Below are 21,727 nucleotides of genomic sequence, written 5' to 3' on the forward strand. Positions count from 1 at the left end.
AGAGGTAAAATACCTCATATAATAACTCATGCATATTCTACAAATACCAAACTGATAATTACATTAGGTATTGTAATACCTAAATAATACGTGATGGATTTTCATATAAAAAGTGAATTTTTTCAACAGTAGTTCAATACCTCCAGCAGTCCTCAAATAGACACCGAATACCAAAATAGGTATTTTTAATTGTTCGCGAACATTTTCTTTCCAATACCATTATAATACCAAAATGAGGTGTTGACAACTGCACAATACCTAATTATGGTATGATACTGGAAATATGGTATGCATAAGTTATTGCAAGTTATTTTTTTCCTCCTCGGGTATCGATGTTACAATCAAACTTTCGAACGAGGTGACTCTTAGAGGTTGCTCAGTTGAGATCTTTTTGAAACAAGTTCGATTTACGTGAGTTATGTCAAACAGATATTTCTAGTTCAGCAAAATTTCGTAAAACCCCATAAATTTTAATAATTAATGCACATCTATTGGGGTCCAACCATCATAAAAAATCATTTAACTGTATGGTTTGCATGAAGATTTTGAACAATTGATTTTTTGAATAATCGAAATATTACGATTTTTATTTTATGTCACCAAAAAGGTATCCCATTTGACGCTTGTAATATTCTTTATTTGTGGGAAATTTAAGATTTGAATTTATGTAAGATTGGGAAATTTTGTAAGGATAAACTTCGCCGAACACATTCAATACCCTTAATTTTATGCGGTATTATCGGAGTTATTCGATATTTACTGCTGGCAAATAATGCGTCTTTCTTGTGTGACGCCCGTTATTACACATATAATTGAAATGAAGGACACATTAATTGGTTTGGTAGACGGTTTTAGCTAATTCGATTATATTTTCTTCCTCATTGCACTGATCATTATGCTCGATTCTTCAAATAATATTGTAATGCCGTTTTGAATAACTATTGCATAAGCCTGTATCCTCTATGCTGTACAGTAGCTGAAAAAAATATCTCCAAAAATATTTGGAGCAATTGGAATAGTTCCAAAAGTTCTTTTTCGAAACGTGAAAACGTTCCGCATGAGGCATAATATATTTGACATATGGACGTTTTAACATGAAAGTAAAATAGATGAAGTTTTAAATATTTTGACAGTCCGGTTCCTTGTACGAAACTGGACCTTCCGTCGTTCGCGCAATTTTTTGTAACGAGTAGTAAGTGGTAGATTTAATGTATGTTGGACCAGGTTAAGGATATGTTCTAGAAACGGCGAATTGATTAACTGGCCTTTGATACTAATATTTATAACTAGGGACAAATGGAAAATTCCGCGATTTCGCGAAAACCGCGAAATTCCGCGAAATTTGGCTTTGACGCGAAATTTAGGAAATGCCGCGAAATTGGTTAAAATTTGAGAATTTATATGACATCGCAGAAAATTTCAGAGTTTTTTTTATGAAAATGGTTATTATTTTGAGTTAAGGTTGCATAAATAATGTTCTAGTCGTTGGACGAACTTTCTGGCTTGTTTGTTTTAGTTTAGGTTTTTCGTTGGCATATGATATTGAACTTATCATCTAAATTGTAAAATAAAACATATTTTAAATGCAAACTTCGTAAAATAAACATACAAAAGATATTTGTACCGTAAAGATGCATTTTTACGTGAAATATAGTCAAAATTATTGGAACCTAGACAAAGCCGCGAAATTTTAGTTTTATCACCTTGGGTCACCGCGAATTTAAGATTTTTTTCCGCAAATTTCCATTGTCCCTATTTATAACGTTATAATAATTATATGCTTAATGTCTCATTGTACTTTGAGTTTCTGGGGAGAAAAAACTTACAAACTGTAGCATTAACTGCCAAAATAGCGTTTTTTTAGCGACATGTGTGTTATATATTTCGGACATCAAAGATACATATTTGGACACCCTCATGTGAATATAATTTGAACAGGGGCGTTATCTCAATATCTATTCAATGGTTTTCTTAACAAGACAGTCATATTCATAAATGTTTTAAGAGTTTACATGTGACTTATGCATTTTTTTCGCTTGTTGGATGTGTATATTAGTGATAATCAAAAATTTCATTTAATGCAAGCAAGGATCATCAGATCCACGAAATACGCCTGCAAGTATGCATGCATGCGACATTCCCAGTGCGTTTCATCAGATGACCAAATTATATCAACTGAACCAAAACTGTAAATCTATTTTGGACACCACCTGATTTATGCCTTATATACTCATGTTAAGATTTTAGATGTACTTAGCTTCAATTTCAGACATATTTTATCATATTGCCACTCTAAACTTTTTATGAATGCCAATTCTGAGCGCTATTATTACGTTTGATGTATGTTCTTGAAATGTACATCCTCTTGCATTCGTAGGTTTCACAGATGTTCTGTTGATACAATTTACAATGTTGATATTTTTGAAGCCAATTTGTGATTGCTATGAAAATGGCCATCATTAATAAGTAACATAGTGTATTAATAATGCAATACATGATTATCCGTTACATAAATTCCTCATCATCTCATTGTAAATGAGTATAGAACGACCAGTCTGTCCAAATAAACGCATGTCCAAGTTATATACGTTACCCTAGTCGCGTATTGTACTTTATAATACACTTTGGTTTTTCATGTTCACGCGATCTAGATAAATATAGAAAAAACCATCTTCGTCAAAGTTATTTAGGAGATCATGGGTGACATGCGATAATTATTCAGTTTCAGAATTCCGCCATCCGGCAGCGCTAATGTGCATGAAAATTTTGTTTTGCAAATATCTCAGGAGCCTGGTCAGCAAAGTTGTTCAGTAGTTCAGCTGCTATCATTATTTGAGCCTAAGACAGGACGTGTCAGGTCAAAGTACAAAAACGAAACCAATAAATGAAAAAAAATCTTGATTTAGAGCAATAAGTTGAAATGGTGTCTACTTTCCCTAAAATTAACGCCGGTTTTGAATATGAAGCTGATTTTGAAAAAAAAAAGCTGTCATCCTCTATTGGACTAATAGTGCTTGTTTGATATTAATCAATAAAATCGGACTTTTTTTTTTAATCCTCGACGGGGCAACCACTACACGTCATTCTCAGAGTTCCCCCACAAATAAAAATTAGGTTGTAATAATCTTATCTACCATTTGGAAGATAAGGCCCCCAGTCCTCTAACAAAATGAATTTTGAGACACCCTGTTGCGGATGATTGATTGATGGATTCCTGAGCCTTAAGCAGACAAACTTAATGTTGAGCAATTGTTTTTTTTTTTTCAAATATGATTTGTGTTTAAAAATCAAGAAAAAATTATACATTTGCAGTACAGTGGTCACACTATTACGGATCACTTCCGTTTCAAATTGCATGTACAGTTAACTCCCCCTTACTCGATATTCAGAGTGACCATAATAAAAGTTGATTTTCATGGATAACTCGATGGCCCCTTGGATCGCAGTTGCACTGGTTTTTGTATTCTGTAAGTCGATACTTCCGATACGATGGGTCCCTTCAATATCGAGTTAGGGGGAGTTGACTGTAGAACAGAGTGATTAATAATCGTGACTAGGTAACTCATAATAGTGCTTACACTGTTATGTATGCGTATTTTTTGCAATTACGTTGTATATTGGCCTACTTTACATCAAAGAGATGAACTACATAATGGCCAATTGTTCCTAATCGGAGAAACAGTGCTGAAAAGTAGCACTTTTCATACTGTTTTGGTAATCGTCAACTAAAAATCAAAGTGTCCATAAAAACCATCCATCGAATTGCTCTGTTTTTTTTTTTCAATTGTTACATTTTATTTTATATCCGTTAGACAATCCAAATCCGACTCAGGTGAGCGTTTCTGATTCGAAACAGGATCGTCTAGCAAAAGTAGATGAGGCTATAAATTTAGCTTATTATACCCCCCAAAAAGTCATGAACCTACACGGTTCAGGCTACAGGTGTAGGTAGTTTGGTGTATTAAGAATAACGTTTATAATTTATTTGATAATTGTATTCGGTACCTTACCTGGCTTCTCTCGAACAATAAGTTCTAGTCATTTTAATTTCGTTAGTGAAAATTTGTGACAGTTATGCAGAATGCATGAATCACAGGCTACCTGATTGGAAAATATTAGTCTATACTACGCATACATGTCCACGTGTGTTTTCTTGAAGCATTGTTTGTGATCCTAAAATCATCTGATTAAAAACTGCATTTTTCGTAAGAGCAAGAATTGTTGGCTATGTAACTCGTTGTAAAAGTCGTTTTTTAGCACTTGTATTATTTATCCAACTTTCAGAATTTCAGCATTGGTTCTGTAATGTACCCATTTTTTCTATTTTTAACTACTTCGCTTTGAAAAATTGAAGTATTTGACCGTACTTAACTTGCAACCAGTGAGGTGGACCCCTGGCTTAAACTCTTTCAGGTACTACCATTATTTTTTTTTTTTCATACATTTGCGGATGGTCGATAGAGATTCAAGTCTAGCAATAAGACAACATTTATTTAAATTTTTGACACCCTCCCTCGTACGTGACGATTTTTGCATAAAAAATATCACATTTTAGTGTGATCCTATAGCTAACATCATTAATACGTAGTTGGAGTTGTTATGTATTCAGATGTATTCTGAATTGAATTCAGATTATATCTTAATCCATCCAAACACAACTTTTCTATGTTTATTTTTACGAGTGTACATTATTTGTTGGTTGATTTTTGTACATTATTGAAGACCTAGGATTTTGTCGCGAAATTTAGATTTCTGTTTTATTTCTGCGTTTCAGAATTGATCAAACATATGCAACTTTTTCGATTTTCCATACAAAATGGTCAACTTCGGTAGGCTAGATCTCAGTTGTTTATAGACTGATTTGAATTAAATTTTCACAGGACGTCAGATATAACTTGAATTATAACATATATTTTGAGCGATTTTTTCAATCACGAGTTCATAAGCAAAAAACGGTTTGACTAAAGTGAATTTTTTGACGAAAAATTATAAACGATTTATCTAAAAATAGGGAAAGCCCCACATAACAATTATCTTCGGCAAATTTGTTCATATTATCTAAATAAACAACTTTGCTGAAGATACCACAAAGCTATTCCTTCAACTTTTTAAGTTATGTAAATTATTAAAATTTGTCAAAAAAATCAATTTAATTGAACGTTACTACTTTTAAACTCTTGAATGGAAAATCGCTAAAAAATACATGTTAAAATTCAAGCTATATCTGAAGTGCTGTGAAAATTTCATTCAAATCGGTCTATAAACAACTGAGATCTAGCCTACCAAAGTTGACCATTTTGTATGAAAAATCGAAAAAGTTGCAAATGTTTTGTCCAATACTGTATCTACCTATGACTGAATAATTGTATTGTTTTTCGATGTCGAAAATAAATGAAAAACCGAATTTGTCGTTAAAGTCAATTTTAATTCAAACTTATTAAACACCCTTTAGCCCTGATCAATTCTCTGAGTTTTTATCAATAATAAAAATACCAGAACTTCCGTGGCCAGGATAGCAATATCCATGCTTTTGGTAATGTTGGCTTCGTGGCCGAGCGGTTAGTGTCGTCAGGCAATAAGCGCGTCGTGTCATGGGGTTTGGGTTCGATTCCCGCTTCAGACATTGAAACTTTCATCAGGAATGTTTCTCGGTTGTACCATTAGAGCATACTTGTCCGTTGTCTAGTGTTAAGTTACAGTCTGTGCAGTTAAATGGCTGAAGACGGTGTCCGTGTCTTAAAAAAAATATTGTTCATGATTGCGGCCAAGTTTACTCCACAGCCTTGTTCCTGAAAGCAGTCTGTATGAGATTATCAAATGACACATGAATGTTGCTAGTATCCAATCTACGAAGAATACCGTAACTACGCTAACGCTAACGCTATAATACAAGAACCAGAACTTCGAAATGCTTAGTGCCCAACATTTTTCAAACTAGGGTGACTCATCCTTTTAAATTGAAGAAAACTAGGCAGAAAAGTTTTGATCAAATATAACAATATGCTAAAGAATTATTCTTATCTTATCACGCTTTGTTAGTAAATTTGAAAATAAGCTGGTTGAAATTGATATTTTCTAAAGTATGAGATTTCAAAGGCGGAACGATGCGGAAGGGTAAAACGCCTGTAACTGGTAGGTACCATCTTTATGTTTCATACTAAATTTAGAACTTAACCGCATTATGCCATATAAGGTATATTTCCTATATTGACATAATTCAGAAATGACTTGAAATCTGTTATTCAAAATTGCCTTGAAAATAAACGAATAAAATATATTTCAGAAAAAAAATTTGTTTGTCAATAAATAAAAAAGTGTAGTCAAAAACTTCATCAATTGCAGAATATTCATTCAAAAAAACAATAAACCTAATATATAAATTATAATGAACTGAGATAAAAAAAATCATTGTAATTTCTCCATATATTTCATTCTTTTTTATATACCAATTAGAATTTTCATCAATATAAATAAAACATGCGAAATACAATTTGATATTTTGGGAATAAATATTTCATAAATATTAGAGTAAATATTCAATATTCAATTATGCCACGAATTCGTTCTAGTTACACCCCTGTGCGTCGTTGCAGTTCGTTGCAATGAACCATTTGAATCAAATGGAGAAGGTCGCCGGCATCTATTGCACGCTAGGTTCTTGCCTTCTTGTCTAGAAGTTGAACTATTCAAACGTCATCTACGACGACGACGACGACATCGCTATCGTCGTCGACTTGCAATTCTTTATAATGATGCAATTGATTCAAACGTAAAAAAACGCACAGCTCGGTTGTTTACGTTATTCCGCGTGCACTTGACGGCCTAAGTAGATCAAGCGTACCTAGATTAGTCCGTTAGGGGAGGCAAATTGAGTAATTTGCTGGCTAGACAGACAGCTCCAGCGGAGGTGTGAGATGAATCGAGTCAGCTTAGTGAAGAAAACGCGAACCTCTGTAAACCCTGCAAACGCACTAAAAACACGTGGTTGTGCGGATCAGCTGCTCTTTTGCCTAATTAATAGTCTACGACGGGTAATCCGACTACGATGACACCATTGGCTTATTCAAGGTAATTGTAGTCGAATGACAAAGCGAAAGAAATCGTATGCATTAGGTAGGCCACTCATGACATTTTAGTCTACCGGATATTTTTGAATTCGAACAAAATCGATGATGTTTCAGATTGCTAAGCTACGCCAGCACGGTGGTGTCCCCAAACCGTTGTTAACGAAAAGAACAACCGTAAAATGTGATTAGAAGATTTCGGACCATTTTCAAGGGATATTTTAGAGTTTGAAAAAAAAATCGCACGCTACGGCTGAAAACAATCCAAGTTGATGAAAAAATTGCCAGAACAATTGTTACGTTCTCTAATAAATCCAAATATTGTTTTAATATATTTGCCTCTTCAATGCAATGGACAGCAAGTTAAATTGCTTCAAACTAACTTGAGGAAATTGACTCGCAATAAGTAAAATTTATTTGTTATTGATGACTTCAATGAAAAACATCTCTCATGAAATAATTCGCAAAGCAACTCCAACGGCTGAACTTTGTTTGATCAGTGCTCTTAAGGATATTTGTCAATTCAATACTCTGATAGCCCTACATGTGTTTCGTCTTCTATAAACCCTTGTACGATTTATGTGATCTTAACTGACTCTAGTCATCTTTGTAGCAAACTGGTTACTCACGCTGATTTTTATTCTGATCATGTCCCTGTTATATTTCGAATATTCCATGAAGTGATGCTCAATACTATCAGCTCCACATTCAATTATTTATGAGATAACTAGGATACATATGGAACACACATCGATAGTATTGTTGATGATAACTTTTTTTGCAAACAAAACTTTATATTGACAATTCTATTGTTGAAGCAAGGGGCATTGCAATATAAACATGTGAAATAAAGTTCGTATCCGTGATTATAGACGATGATCTTAAACTCTTAATCCGTCTCAGAAACGTCAGGAGAAGAGCATTTCAACGCAATCGGGACTCTGGTATGAAAATTGAATGCAGGATCTGCAATTTCAATTAAGAAACAATTTTGAGAATTAAATATCTCAATTGAACCCAGGCTCTAAGCCCGCCTCGAAATTATCTTAAATATTAAAAAAACTAGAAATAAAATGCTAAAGATGATTTGGACGCTCCTTCTTTGATATAGTACTCATGATTATATAGAACATCTAGCGTTGAGACATTAGAGCAAATGTCTAATTAAATAATCAAATCGTTCGTTTCCACGATAATTGCTTTCTATATTTGAGTTAAGTTAGACTATAAGGCGTTTTTTATTCAATAAGAAGGTGAAATCAACTCAAAAAGATTAGTCATTAGACATTTTACTAGTCTAGTAATCTTAATGAAAAAAATAATAAACTATTTTTTTCCTGTTCTTACCTAATTTTTATAATTCACACTTCAACAATGTCCTCATCTCTACTCCGTCAAATGATAGTCAAACGTCTAGCCGAGTCCAATATCATTGTCTTTGTTTAGAGCTATGGCAAAGTTTTCTAAGCTACATATCCTGTTCCCCATGTCAATCAAGCCTACAGCACCTCCTACCGATCTCGATCCACTTTCATGCGCTGAGCTGAGCCTGAAGAACACACATTTTCTGCCCGGCGACATTATCTTCACAGTCAATTTATTATTTGATTTCATGTCACGTCTAGTTGCCTGCTGTTGTCATCCATGTGCACAGGTTATCATCATCGAAGCCTCCAAATTGTGCGGCGGTCAATGTCGCTATTTTGAAGGTTATTTCTGGCGAGGCGTTCGAGAAGATGGTCCGTTGCACATGGCGCTGGTGGGAGCAAATTGATAGCCTTTGGTGGAGATTTATGGTATTTACTGTATGTGACCAATGTCTTATATTGCAGAACTATCTAATAAAGTTCGTTCCCAAGAAGCCCGTTGCATTATAAATTGGAAAATGCCGGAAATATGGTTCATATTATAAATATCTGTGTTTTCCATTCTGTATATGCTATAAAATCGCACGCAAACTGCTTCATAATCGAATTTCGATTTGAGATTTTACGTGCAATATCGACAAACTATCTTATAACTATGTTTTTTTTTTCAAATCACAAGGACAACAGTTTTTGTGCACAGCTAAGAATAATTATTACACGTCATGTAAACTTCATTCATGCGATGTAAGCATGTCGTCATGTAAATTGAAGTCTGAAATCATGTAAGAATGTGTTATATGTCATGTATTCACACAGGATCCTGCTAGATTACATGACATATAATTGAAGTTTATATGAAATATCATGCAAATATCCATGACATTTCACGCCAGTGATGCATTTTAAACTGAACGCGAGCCAAAGTGAACTGAAGGCGATCTAATTTTTCACGAGAACCTAGTAAGCATTGAACTCTCGTGCAAGATTCTGCACCTGCTCATTCACTTTAAAATGAACAATGAAGTTGTAAACCTGTAAAATACCACAACAGAACATATTGAAAGCATGTTACATACACTGTTTAAAAATAATGGAGATTACACGTCATGTAAACTTCATTAATGCGATGTAAACATGACGTCATGTAAACTTAAGTCTCAAATCATGTAAAATGTGTTACATGTAATCACTCAGGATCCTGCTGGATTACATGACATATAATTGAAGTTTACATGACATATCATTATGTGCATTATACTGCCCATAAACGCATAATTGTCCCATGTGAATAGAAATCCAGCAAACATGGGACTGACATGCATTTATGGGCAGTATATGTCTCAGAAATTACACATTTCGTTCGAACTGTGTATATAATATATGGAACCTTAAATTTTTCTTTACATTATTTGCAATACTTTCGCATTGAAATATGTTTGTGTTTACCATAACGACAATTTTTTCAGCTCGCACCGGTTCGAATTTTAGAACTGCTCAATGTTCAAGCCTACTTGATCCCTCGTTCAAAGGTTTGAACGCGTTCAAATGCAACACTGTATTCACACTCCAATTAGATTCTACCCCATTACCCCGAATCCCAATACCCCGATTGCCATTAACCCGAACGTCATTACCCCGAATTCTGAATCCCCGAACGACCCATCACTCCGAATGACATTACCCCGAATTCCAATATCATGGGAAATGTCATCAATATCATCATGTCAACATAATCATCAATTCGGGGAAATCGCATTCGGGGTTATGTAATTCGGAGTAATGGAACATTCGGGGTAATGGAATTCGGGGGAATGACATTCGGGGAAATGGGATTCGGGGTAATGGGGTAGACCTGAAGACCACCCAATCTTCTCCTATACTCACTACTCCACCAGCTTTTCGAACAATTGTTTCGCCAATGCACTATAAAAGTAACCACATTTCCCATGCAGGGTGTCTACTCATTTACAGAAAAGAAATTCCCTGAGATTTCCAGGTTTTTCAGGTTTAAATAAAAACAATTCCAGGTACCAGATATTCTACAAAATACATACATGATTAACAAAAAGTTCATTTTACACGACTAATTTTTTTTTTTCAAAGCACCCAAATTAAAAAATAGAAAGATAAATTTCAATGTACGTTTTTTTCATTTTAACAAACAAATATTTTATTATCAGTTTGTTTTAAACATGCAAACAAGCTTATAAAAATAAATAAAAATTTGGTGATTTTTATTTGATTTTCTTCAAAAAAAAAATATTCTAACCAAATGATCTGGAAGTGCCTTAAATCATCAAAATCAGATATAAAGAAAATATGCTATTCTTAAGGGAAAAAAACCTTCTGAATTACGGACATCAGTGATACACCCACAACATTTCTTTAGAGGGCGTTTTGTATTTTTTTCAAGATGATACCTTGGAGAAAACGGGTCTGGTAGCGTTTAGATACCTCTCGCCTGAAAAAAAAACAAACCAAACATGTACTAGAATGAAACCATACATGAATTTCTATAAGAATGATTTTTTAAAGTCATTTGACATTACGAAAAGTACCGTTTTGATTCATATTACGGACACTTAAGGCCTAAGTGAAGTATAACTCATCAGAAAGCATATCAAATAAATCATTCTGCATGATTCCTCCGCGTTATCAAGCCTTCAAACCAATAAACTTTCGAATGGTGGGTGAAGATTTTGATTCCGCTACATAAATAATTTCAAATAAATAGAAATGTGTAGACTTTTCATGATTCTTATTCCGGACATTTCCTTACTTTTGCCTCATAATCCGGACACTTTGATTCGAATTCCGGACAGCTCATGAAAGTCGTAAATAGAAAAGTCAAATAATCAATTCAAATGGGCAAACCACTCAAGAGGCGTCTAAGGCAGTTTAGCATTATAAATTTTCATAGGTATCTATGGATAATGTTAACTAAAATGAGCCTCGAAAGTGAGAACTTTCGAATGGCAAAAATTGAAACATTTCGTGTGAAATGTTTCCCATACAAACGAGAGTGTCCGGAATTTGAAGCTGTCCGTAATATGAATCAAAACGGTATTACTGCTTGTTTTACTGTGGATTTCTTTCACATAAAACTCCAACGATCTCTTTTGTTTTGTGATTTTTCAATAACTTTCTTCAAAAGACATGAAGCTTCTTCAAAATTCAAAAGTCTTTTAGTTATTTGCCAAAGAAATCTAAAAACAACCATTCATGCTTGCAGAGATATCTCCAGGGAAATTTCAAGGGTTTGTGTCATTTTTTTTGGAGGAAATTTTGAGAAAAATCCGCGTGGAATTTGTAAAGAAAATTTTTGTGAGTTCCAAGTATGCCTTGATGATTTCCTACTAGGATCTCTGAAAGAACTCCTTGATGAAATACTTCTTGGGATTTTCTTGATAATATAACTGAAAAACACTCGAATCTTTGTATAATGTCCTACAAGACTTTGTGAAGAAACTCGGAGATACTCCCTACATAAATTCAAGTATGAATAATTAGAAAAATACCTGTAAAAATGGCTGTAGTAATAACTGATGTGGAACCTTCAATGAAGTTTTCAAGAGTCCATGGAGTTTGGAAATATTATTTGAAAAAATATTTGAGAAATCCAGAGAAGTTTTGAGGAACTTAAAAAGAAATACTAGATCGATTTTTTGAGAAATTCTTGGAAAAGTTTATAAAAGATTTCATTGAATAATGCGTGGAGGAATTTTCTGAGTAATTTCTGAAAGTAATCGAGGATGATTTTTAATTATAGAATCCCTATAAAAAATGAAAAAATCAGCGTAGGAGTTTTTTGCAGGGATTCATGGAAAAATATCGAAATGAAGAAGAAAACTTTGTGGAACTACTTTATGATATGTGGTAAATCTCCTAGAAGTAACAACTGGAAAAATGTGTGGATGAAATCCTAGGATAATCGCTGTTATTTTTTTTTTCCAGGGTGATCTATCTGAATTACTGGAGGTAATAATGTTGCAATGCTCTACGATTTTTCGACACAATTTGTGAAGGAATTCATTTAAGCATCCCTTGAAAAATTACTGGTGCCATTCCTGTAGAAATTCATAAAGGTGTTCCACAAAGAATCTATAGAAAACCTGAAACATTCCTTGAATGTTCCTTCAGAACTTGTGGAATAGTCAAGAAACAATTTTGTAGACAAATTTGCCTTTACCAACTTTCCAATCCAAGCTTTGACAAAAATAAAAATCGTAAACAAATAAGGACTGAACATCTCTAGTAGCGTTTTGATAGCGGCGCAGCCGAAAATTTTTCTGATTGAAATGATTTTCTGTCACAAAGAGGACATATTCATTACTGATTTAAAATAATTTCCCTGATCATGGCTGAAATTCCCTGAGAATTCCAGGTTTTTCCAGGTAGTAGACACCCTGCCATGAATCAAAGATTGTTGCTTAAAACTTTACTGCACCCTTAGGAATACAATACTGGCGAAATTAGGCCACGCCTGAAATAATCTAAACTTTTCGCAAAAACTTCGACACATCACATGAGAAACACGTTTTTAACAAACTGTTGCTAGACCATGTTTTAGTTGTTAGATGATACGTAAGGTACAACTCAACCATATTGCAACTGGATTGAAACAAACAAGCTTCTAGCTGTCATACCCGTAGTTTGGTGCAACTTTCTCGCAACTGGGATGAATCTTCTAGCTTTATGGGTATGAGAACGAAAATTGAATGCAAGTTGCGAATGCTATAAATGAAAGTAATTTGAAACATTACATTAAAACCGGCACTTTGGGAGAAGTTTCAAGAATTGGTTTGAAAAGTTGCTGAAAACATCTTGATAAACTTGACTTGATTGCTATGTGCAAAGCACATTTGCAGTAAGTCTTGTCGTTTCTAAAATGTTGAACGTCAAACAAGGAGTGAAATGCATGTTCGTTGGAACGGCAATGAAACTTTATGAGCCTTGATATTGATATGCAATCGAACTAGAACCAGGTAAGTTACAGATGCTTTTATTGATACGCGATTGAAACCATTTTTGAAGGGCATCTCTTTGAGAGATGTTTCGCGTGCTGCTTGAGGTCTTGAATAACGGCGAAAACAAGTTTGCCTTTACATTTGACGGTTTCGGATGTTTTATTCAACCTTTATCAAGGATTATAGTAAAAAAAACGTTCCAAAACCTTCAGAATTGCACTGTCATAATCAAAAGAGAGCGAGTGAGAAAAGAATCTCTCATTACTGCTCAAGGTGGGTTCAGCCCCTCTGGCTACAGAGTACAATGAACCAGCCTTGTTACTACTAAGGTTCTTAGAAAAGTTCAGCGAGATTGATAATCATTCGGCAAAGAATTTGTAAATCCTTCTAACAAGAAGAGAACTAGCATCTATACTAGCATAGTATGAATTAGCGATACTAATACGTAAAAAGTTTGAAAAAAATAAACCTTGGTAGATCGATGAAATGTGAAATTAAAGGGACATTTTAGAAATGAGAATAACTAGAATGAGTTGATTAGCACTATCACTTTTTATGTGTGCTTTGATCGCTATCAATTACAACTAATGGTAAGCGTTCACGCTCGACATGGTCCTTGGTTCAAGTCTGGTGTGCTGCAAGCCTTTTCCTTTTCATGGTAAGTAATTTTTATTGTACGGTGTATCTGAAACCAGTGCTGGGAATGGTAATAGTAGTAGGCTTGAATTTTCGCGAAGATCACGTGGCTTTCCCATTACAGTAGTTCAAAAACGCGAATCTCATCAAGTAGCCTATGTTGGGTGCACGAATTTTCTAAATCATGAGTGTCATTGAAGGCTCTAAATGCGGGAAATGCAGCGGAAAATAGAACATTTTTCTACAGTAATTTTGGGTTGCCCTTAGCAACGGGTGTTTAGCAATTTTCAAGGCATTTTGCCTACAGCAGCGATGGGCGTGAGTTTCACTGGCTTCGCTGACTGTTATTGGCTTTGTTTGGCTACTGTAGAGTGAATTTCAAATTTTTTCCCAACCCTGTCTGAAACCTCTTATTAATTAAATTGGAGTATTTTGTACCTTTTAATTCCGCCCTAATTGCTTATCTTTGTCGGATACGCGTATTTCGACTAACACTTGTTGTCAGTTTACGGAATATATAACCTTATAAATATTGTAAACCGTGACTTGTAGCCAGTGTCAGTGTCAGTCGATGGCAACCAACTGTGGATAACTGTGGAAATGCTCACAAAACACTAAGAACTGTTCTTTTTATAAAGTGGACGCATTGTTTATAGTAAAAATCATAATCGGGCAAACAATTAAAGTAAAACATAATTTTTTGCATTACAAAAATCCTTATTTTTGTATTTTTATAAACTAAATCCTTTACTATTCAACTAAAGATAGAGTTTTAATTCTATCAATAATTTTTCACTATTTTCTGACTCTAGTAATTCCTCCATTTGTGGCCAAATTTGCTGATAACCCATTTTTTTACTCCCATCAAAAAATAAAAGTAAAAATCGTGTTCAAAATAGGTTTAGATGACCTAAAGAAACTATATTTGTATAAAAGAGAGATAAATCGAAAGGTTTTAATCGCATTCTTAAGTAAAATATTACACATTATGTTCGTTTTATTTAAAAGTCTCATACTTTTAAAACCATGTACGCATATTTATCAATCAACAGCGTCAACGTTTTTCTCCAAATATTCCAATCAGTAATCTACGAATAACATAATTATATATGGAAAATAAAATCGATTCATTACAGCAGTGTGTCCAATTTTGATGATTGTCATTGTGCTTTGCGAGGTCTTCTAAAAAAAAGCATTTGTTTTTCTATTGTGCTTTAAATGTGACTTGGGGTCTAAATAAGCAATTCTATGAAGGCGTAGGTTATCTTATATAAATAAAAATGGAGTGGTATTTGTATGTCACGAAATAACTTGAGAACGGATCAACGGATTGACGTAAGTTTTTCACTGTTATACTCGACAAGGGATGCGACGTGTTCGTGCAAGGAAAAAGTTTGAGAAAGTCTCCGGAATAATCGGGAAAACGGGAGAAGACTCATGTGTCATTTTGTATGGGGGATTACATGACGTTTTACAACAGCCTACTTGATGGCAAGATGAAGTTTGTCGGGACCACTAGTTATTAATATTAATACTATATTATTGCCATGAATCACAAGTTATTCCCATCTGTAAAAAGTAGGCATTGAGAAAATGGGCGTTTTCCATACGAATATTCAAAAAATTCCAGAGGATTGGAACAAGTTCAAATCTTAATGAAACTTTCACAATTTGCTTTTCACTACAATATCTTTCCGAGAAAAATTTTAAGATGGACAAAACACGGTTCATTTTTGTGTTACACGGTGCGGAAATCTGTAGTGGGAATGATATGCGGTTACTTTTCATTACGGGACAATTTGACTTGCTGTTTATCCCATTTTTTCCGAACGAATCTTATTATCTCATTAAAAAAGAGCATAGGAAGATTTGTTGAAATCTGAACTCAACTTAATTTTGACGAAAATGCAGATGCGACTGACTTGCGATTCACGGCAGGTTAGTATTTCCATCAGGATGTAGTTGAAACCAAAACAATCTACGAATAAAAATCGAGGAGAAACGATTTTATGATATCTGGAAAATTGTGGCTCCAAAAATAACTTGATTTTTTTTTCAGTAGGCCTCTGATTGATTGTGCTTTTGAAGAACAAGCCTTTTTTGAAAATAAAAAATGAAGATTGTCAAATTTTCCAGCCAACATTCTAACAATCATTGATATTGATAACCTCCAAATATCGACCGTTCTAATACGTGTAAAATTAAATTATGTTGGCAGCTTTTTTATCATCACAACATTGCACAATATTAGTCGAACGATGTACAGAAAACCGATTGCGAGTTCATTGATATATTAAAAAATATAGCATGCACAAGGTGTTCACTTCAAAAAATGAGCAGTCTTCAATCTCAGTGTCAGGGGTCATGCCAAAATAAAAAGAAGATCGTGCCATAAAAAAATTGTATCTTGTGACCACATCGCGTTCACTTCAAGGAAAGCAGTGATTTTTATGTAAAGTTGTCTGAGAAATCTAATAAGGGGTCGTCCATAAATGACGTAGCATTTTATGGGGGAGGGGGGTCTTCACGAATTTGTGACGATGTGTGACAAGGGGGAGGGAGGGGTCCCAACTTATGGACGTAGCATTTTAAATAATTTCGGAAAAAGAGTAGCGCTGAAAAAAAACGACATACAGTTTTTTATCAAACTCCTTTGTCTGAATTATCAAACTTAATTTATAAAATTATGAATCAGTATCAAATCATTAATAAGATAAGATTAAAAAAATATTCAGTGCGTTTAATGTTTCAGGAGATCTTCACTCAGCCAACTCAATGATTTGTTTTGATATATCAATGCTCAATGGAACAGTCTGTATAATAATGATGTAAACAATTTCAAGTGATATCCTTAATTTGTTAATTGTCCTATCATTAAGTTGTTTAAATCACTCGATAATTCAGCAAAAGACCATTTATATTATTACACTAGTGTTCCCGGCAAACTTCGTCTTGCCATCAAGTAGGCTGTTGAAAAACCTTTGAATTGTCCCATACGAAATGACAGTTTCGTAGACGCTCATTTTTCCGATATTCTCGGTGAATATCCTGTGATTTTTATATACACAAACATGTCGGAACCCTTGAAGAACAAAACGGACAAAACATTATTCAAATCCATTGACCCGTTCTCGAGCCATTTCGTGACATACAAACACCACTCCATTTTTATTTATATAGATTGCTTCCTTATATAATGAGTTGTTAAAGAATATTTCGGTATAGGTGGCGATAATCAAATTAAGTCGAAATATTGAAATTAAAAATCGCTGATTTTTTTAACATTCCTAATATCACAATTATTGTGGATTTGAATCTAGAGAATAATAACTGTAGATCCATTCTAAATCAAGGTACTTTGTTGATCATATTCACTGAAACCTATTTCTTAACTACGAATAATTTATAAATTCCTCTAATATAACAAAATTTTTGTTTAATATATTATACAATATTTTGAACACTTACTCATAGCTGTTGGTTTTGTCAATACGAACCATTTTTTTACATTTTCAGCTGTAAACTTGTTATTGGTTTTAACAAGAGCGAAAGTACTACAAATTGAATGTAACCTTAATTTAACCAAATTAAGAAAAAAAACTGAGAACCACTATTATGTAACTTAGACAGGAGATAAGTTAGTTTAAACTGTTTTCAAAATGATTTTTGAGCGCTACGGTTTCAGCGCTATCATTCGTCAGATTATCCTGACGTTTCAGTCAGTAGTTAATATAAATAAAAAAAAAACTTTGTTTTGAATTTTAGGATTGTTTTGTTTTAGCTGAGGAAAACAAAGAAAAAAAACAAGGAGGGGGTGCTTGATATGCTACGTATTTTTCAAGGGGGGTATCAGAATTTGTGACGAAATGCTACGAGGGGGGAGGGGGGTGTAAAAAATCAGTGTAAAAATGCTACGTCATTTATGGACGGCCCCTAAAATGGTTTTAATTGCCGCATGAGTCGTAATTATGCCAACTTCTACCAAACTCTCCATTTTATCCAAGATTTCATATAACAGAGCTACAAAAGTTCAAGAAAGAGACTTCAGCAATGACTGCTGAGGTTAATATGCATACCTTAGGAAATAAATTAAAATTTAATTCAATTAATTTACACTGAAACTGTGCCGAAACCTCAATTTTACTATGTATATCAGGGGTTCGTTGATTGGATCAGTTCGTGAAACGAGATTTTGTGTTTTTAAGTCAGTATGTAAGAAATTTTCAGGGACCCAAAATCGGGACCCCAACAGGTCTAGGATCTTTTCGTAAAGAAAATTTTCTCGGCTTGCCAGCGCATAAAGTATTTTCATATCTGATACACAATATACACATGCACAAATGGTCAGCTGGAAGAAATATCTTGTTAATAATTGAAGAAATGCTCATAAACAGTGCCGGATTTGAGCTTCGGGGGTGGGGCAGCGGTTCAGATATGCTGACGATCGCCTTGGTATAAAATGAGCTGGAAACGCTAAACATAAAAAAGGTTTAGTAGGGAAACTGTACCAGTTATGGCCATAGTGGTTCCCTATTTGGCCATATGCAAAATTTAGATAACTTTTACACTTTTAATCTTTTTGTATGTTTTAACATCAAGATTTATCCTTTATTTTACTGCTAAAACACAAAAGATTTTTCAAAATGTGAAGGCATTCAAAATATCACGTATGGCGAAATAGGGAACCACTATGGCTATAACTGGTACACCTACCCTATGTTGAAAATTAAATATCCGAAAACTACAAAAAAAAGTAAGTTTGTCTGAATTCGACTATACTCATATCACTTAGTGAATGTTACGTGAAATAAATCATCTGTTTGGAATACTTGAAAAATCGTACATAATAGATGAAGAGATTGAATTTTGAATGAAATGGTTCTGAATCAAGTCCAAAATGAAATCGAGATTGAACGAGACTTGAATAACAATAACAAATATTCTATTATTATTTTTTCAATGTTGCTGCATATATTTCCATTTATTGAACTTGAAACTACATTTGTTATTGAAGCAATGAGCGATTTGATTAACTATTTCATTTTATTGTGTAGAAATTTTCTGATTTCCTACCTTTATTGATAGAAAAAAAATCATATTGCAACTGGATTAAACAGTACGCTTTTAAATACTCAATTTGATTTTCGTCACAGTAGAGGAACAGACAAAAAAGCTTTCATCAGATATTCAACTAGCCTCTGCGGATGAGGGACAATTCACTCTCGGTCAACTAACAACTTCCAGAATTAGCTACATGAGCCTTCCCCAAAGGCGCGAAAGCAAACTCATTTGAGATATGCTTCGCCAAGCTCACGCATGAGATTTTGATGCATTATTTACACAAATTATGTGGATTTTTTTTCAAATATGAATTGTTTCAAAGCTGTTAACCCATCAAGAGTTTTAAAGTTTTTACATAACCTTGATGGTTTTCATTAGCAAATAGAAGAATGTTTGCTGAATCTTTATAAATCAGATCAAAATCGTATGGAATTTACTTTTAACTATAATCTCATGTCATGTAAATCTAATAGATTTTTATTTTAAATTTAAAATCATCAGTGTATAAAATAACTCATTAAATTGTCTCCCTTGGCACCGCCTCCAATCCGAGCCTGCCCATTAGAAAACTAAGCTGAGAAGCAGGCTCTGTCCCAGTTGGGATGTAATGCTAGGAAAAAAAAGCATTAAAGAAATTCATTTTTAATATTACAAGAAATTTTTCTTTTAGATTTTAATCAGACCAACATATGTGCAAGTTCAGGTCTTCTAATAGTTCTTGGAGTTTACGCATGTGATTGTATTTACGCAAATGAAGATTTATTCATAATTTCTAATTGTGGAGGCTATAAATAAAGGGGTGTCAATATCCTAATTTTGAGAAAAATTCATATTGCATACTCTTCTACGAATTATGTTATATTTTCTAATGGGCTGAAAAATTCATCTAATAATACCGTTAAAAAGTTTGGAATCTGTAGATTGTTTTTAGTACATTCAAATCATAACCGACCAATATTTCACTTACACCCCTTTGCGTTAATATAAGAAAAATCCAATTGTAAGGAAAAATGACACAGGAAGCTATCAGTTAATTACTAAGGAAGTGCTCATAGAACATTGAGAAGTAACGCTTCTTATCGGCTTCTTTTTATACTCTCGAATATGATAATTTGTTCCAAAAAGAGCCTTGGAACAACACATATATTTTACCATTTCATTACGCTCTTGAATATTCGCAGTGATATACCTTTTGATCCGAACCGAGTCCGCACCTCAATATTGCATCTGCAGCTGATAAAAGTATCCAATCGTACAATCTCCTTCGGAGGCCGTTTAAAGTCTGAATCGCCTAAATGGTTTTATCCGCGTCGTCGTGCTCCTATATGGCAGCGGTGGCGGTTGTGTCACGCATACGATTTTACTTGTGCAATAAGCCCAGTTGCCACATTAATTGGCAAAATGCTGTCCACACTTTCGATATGGATTTGAATGCGTCAAGTTGCTCGCTGGCGGCGAAACGACAATCCGGCAAAACGAGATCCGATAAACTGCAACTCCGCTCTAAACCAACACTAACACGTAGGCACTTTTTCCACTGAGTAGTTGCCCCCTTCCAAAAAATCTTCTGCACTCACGTTCCCGTTTCAATGTCATCAATCCATTCGCGGCACCGAGCGAGGAGAACGCGTTTTCACGATTCACGAGGCGGAGATTATGCGCGCGCGATGCACTGAGAGAACCTTAACTAACGAAAGGTTGGAAAATCAATTTAGCACAAATCGATCTGTGGGATCGCTCGACGACAACAGCTTTGCGTCTTTTCTTCACTATTCTTGGGGAGCTCTTGCTCTCCGTGGAACGCAGGAAATGACGATGCACAACACACTATGGTCAACTTAACGGACCTTCCGTACGTTCAGAATGCAGAAAAACTTGCGTTCGTTTCTTCCTAGGCAGGTGATACAACTTGGACGGTTGGGTATTGTTGTATTCGAAAGTAGTAAACTTTCAGCCGCCGCACCGCAGAACAAGTGGCTTCAAATTCCAGAACACGAGACCATAACAGAATCAACGAGAGGAGGTTGGATAGCTACTGTTTACGCTCACACATACGGTCTAGCCGCAGAACTTGAGGAACAAAGGTAAACGAGCAGAACGCGAAACAATTCTAGTCACGAATCTTTTGCTCGCTGGATGTTGATGATGATGGCTCGAATAGTTGACGTGTATCCCCGGTATGCCAGTATACTAGTTGCAGTTACCTATATAGAACGACGGCGCGATGTATCGCGATTTCAGTCAGAACACCAGCGACCCAACGGGGAGCGACTTCAACATGCGCTCATTACAGTCTCGAACGGAAAGCAGAACTGACGAAGGCGGCGTACGGCTCGAGTTGTATCTCCCCCGACCTGGTTCTTCTTGGCTCGTTTAGTCGTGTTGGCCGCAGTAGGTTCAAGCTTTACTTGCTTGGTTGATGGCTGGCTGGCGCTGACTCAGCTGGTAAACTGCTCTCAATCCCATGCTCTCTCTCGCGTGCGCGCGCGGTTGCGTTCCCTCCCGGTTTCCCAAATTGTGGGTCGCGGGTCCACGACGGTGCTATAATGAACCGATTATCAATAATCAGGAAAATCTCACCAACACTGGAAATACCTACACGGAAAAAAATTCTGTGGTAAAAATTACTATT

At 34.8% G+C, this 21,727-nt stretch overlaps 1 protein-coding gene across 1 annotated transcript in view; it reads right to left on the reverse strand.

The window, feature by feature from the left end:
* The window catches only part of LOC5574311 (protein gustavus), a 756,279-nt gene extending 734,862 nt beyond the window's left edge, over nucleotides 1–21,417 (reverse strand). The window contains exon 1 of the mRNA XM_021845167.1: nucleotides 20,285–21,417. The gene's annotated coding sequence lies outside the window, so the exon portion shown is untranslated. The remainder of the gene's footprint in view (nucleotides 1–20,284) is intronic.
* Between the last annotated feature and the right edge of the window lie 310 nt (nucleotides 21,418–21,727).

Source organism: Aedes aegypti, chromosome 2 (genome assembly GCF_002204515.2).
Source record: "Aedes aegypti strain LVP_AGWG chromosome 2, AaegL5.0 Primary Assembly, whole genome shotgun sequence".
NCBI classification, from domain to species: domain Eukaryota; kingdom Metazoa; phylum Arthropoda; class Insecta; order Diptera; family Culicidae; genus Aedes; species Aedes aegypti.